The 2,500-nt window shown below is 53.2% G+C and overlaps 1 non-coding gene across 1 annotated transcript in view; it reads left to right on the forward strand.

Moving 5' to 3' along the window:
- Nucleotides 1-1,057: 1,057 nt before the first annotated feature.
- Nucleotides 1,058-2,500, forward strand: part of LOC146143604 (small subunit ribosomal RNA) — a 1,810-nt gene continuing 367 nt past the window's right edge. The window contains exon 1 of the ribosomal RNA XR_014500895.1: nucleotides 1,058-2,500. This exon is cut by the window's right edge and continues 367 nt beyond it. This is a non-coding gene — a ribosomal RNA (small subunit ribosomal RNA).

The following is a 2,500-nucleotide window of genomic DNA, read 5'->3' on the forward strand; positions in this document are numbered from 1 at the left end:
TAGAGGGCAGGTCTTTATTTTTTTGTGACTGTCCTTTACAATTTTTTTTTTCGCGCACTCGGGCTTTAGCATATTTCCGCCCAGCGAGCAAGAGCATATTTAGGCCGCGGGAGCATGAGCCTGTTTAGGCCGCGCGAGCTTTGAATATATTTCGGCCGCGCGCGCGAGCAAGAGCCTATTTAGGCTGCGCGAGCATTGAGTATATTTCGGCCGCGGGAGCATGAGCCTGTTTAGGCCGCGCAAGCATTGAATATATGTCGGCCGCGCGAACATTGAACATATTTCGGCCGCGCGCGCGAGCAAGAGCCTGTATAGGCCGCGCGAGTATTGAGTACATTTCGGCCGCGCGAGCAAGAGCCTGTATAGGCCGCGCGAGTATTGAGTACATTTCGGCCGCGCGAGCAAGAGCCTGTATAGGCCGCGCGAGTATTGAGTACATTTCGGCCGCGCGAGCAAGAGCCTGTATAGGCCGCGCGAGTATTGAGTACATTTCGGCCGCGCGAGCCATGAGACTGTTTAGGCCGCGCGAACATTGAACATATTTCGGCCGCGCGCGCGAGCAAGCGCCTGTATAGGCCGCGCGAGCGTGTGATATGCCTCGCAATAGTTCAACACCTGGCGCAATCGTGCACCTTTTTTTTACGTTAGAATTTCAAACGGAAGACCCCAGGGACAACACTCATCTTTGCTATACTTGTGGGAGCTGACAAGCTTCGACAAGTAAAGAATCGGTGAAAAGGCGATTGGCTCGCTGGGCAGATGTTGCTGCTGCGCGAAGAGCCGAGTGTCAGTTTGTCGGGTTCTGAGCGGTCGCTTCGGCGAAGTTGTCTGGCGTGCGTTGCGCTCGCGCCGGTGTTGGCGACGTGGCGGTCGAAAGGCCTGCCGACGAAGTCTTACTCCGGCGGGTGCGACGGGCGGTGACGGTTTTCTGAGTTCGGGCAGCCGAGCAAAGAACGAAATTTTAACGGAGAAGCCTTCGGGTTTCGCATCGACCGAGCGACGGCGCCGCATCAGCGGCGCCTCCTTCGTCGGCCTTTCGGGGCTACGCTAAAGTAGCTACCTGGTTGATCCTGCCAGTGTCATATGCTTGTCTCAAAGATTAAGCCATGCAAGTCTAAGTACGAGCTCTCGTACAGTGAAACTGCGAATGGCTCATTAAATCAGTTATGGTTCATTTGATCGTACGTTTTACGTGGTTAACTGTGGAAATGCTAGAGCTAATACATGCGTGAAGCGCCGACCTCGCGGGAGGCGTGCTTTTATCAGACCAAAAACCGACCGGGCTTCGGCCCGCAACCTTTGGTGACTCTGGATAACTTTGCGGATCGCACGGTCTCGCACCGGCGACGGATCATTCAAGTGTCTGCCCTATCAACTTTCGTCGGTACGGTACTGGCCTACCGAGGTTCTTACGGGTAACGGAGAATCAGGGTTCGATTCCGGAGAGGGAGCCTGAGAAACGGCTACCACATCCAAGGAAGGCAGCAGGCGCGCAAATTACCCATTCCCGACGCGGGGAGGTAGTGACGAAAAATAACAATACAGGACTCTAAACGAGGCCCTGTAATTGGAATGAGTACACTTTAAAACCTTTAACGAGTATCCATTGGAGGGCAAGTCTGGTGCCAGCAGCCGCGGTAATTCCAGCTCCAAAAGTGTATATTTAAGTTGTTGCGGTTAAAAAGCTCGTAGTTGGATTTTGGGCGCAGGCGGCCGGTCCGTCGCAAGGCGTGTACTGGCCGTCCTGGCCTCACCTCCGGTTCTCCGCCGGTGCCCTTGACTGAGTGTCGGCGGCGGCCGGAACGTTTACTTTGAAAAAATTAGAGTGTTCAAAGCAGGCGATTCGCCTGAATAATGGTGCATGGAATAATGGAATAGGACCTCGGTTCTATTTTGTTGGTTTTCGGAGCGCGAGGTAATGATTAAGAGGGACAGACGGGGGCATTCGTACTGTGCCGTTAGAGGTGAAATTCTTGGATCGGCGCAAGACGAACGACTGCGAAAGCATTTGCCAAGAATGTTTTCTTTAATCAAGAGCGAAAGTCAGAGGTTCGAAGACGATCAGATACCGTCCTAGTTCTGACTATAAACGATGCCAACTAGCGATCGGGGGGCGTTAGTTTTACGACCTCTCCGGCAGCTTGCGGGAAACCAAAGTCTTTGGGTTCCGGGGGAAGTATGGTTGCAAAGCTGAAACTTAAAGGAATTGACGGAAGGGCACCACCAGGAGTGGAGCCTGCGGCTTAATTTGACTCAACACGGGAAATCTCACCCGGCCCGGACACAGTGAGGATTGACAGATTGAGAGCTCTTTCTTGATTCTGTGGGTGGTGGTGCATGGCCGTTCTTAGTTGGTGGAGCGATTTGTCTGGTTAATTCCGATAACGAACGAGACTCTGGCTTGCTAACTAGTTACGCGACCCAATCGGTCGGCGTCTAACTTCTTAGAGGGACTAGTGGCGTTTAGCCACACGAGATTGAGCAATAACAGGTCTGTGAT

This window comes from Ascidiella aspersa, chromosome 5 (genome assembly GCF_963924565.1).
Source record: "Ascidiella aspersa chromosome 5, kaAscAspe10.2, whole genome shotgun sequence".
Classification (NCBI taxonomy): Eukaryota; Metazoa; Chordata; class Ascidiacea; order Phlebobranchia; family Ascidiidae; genus Ascidiella; species Ascidiella aspersa.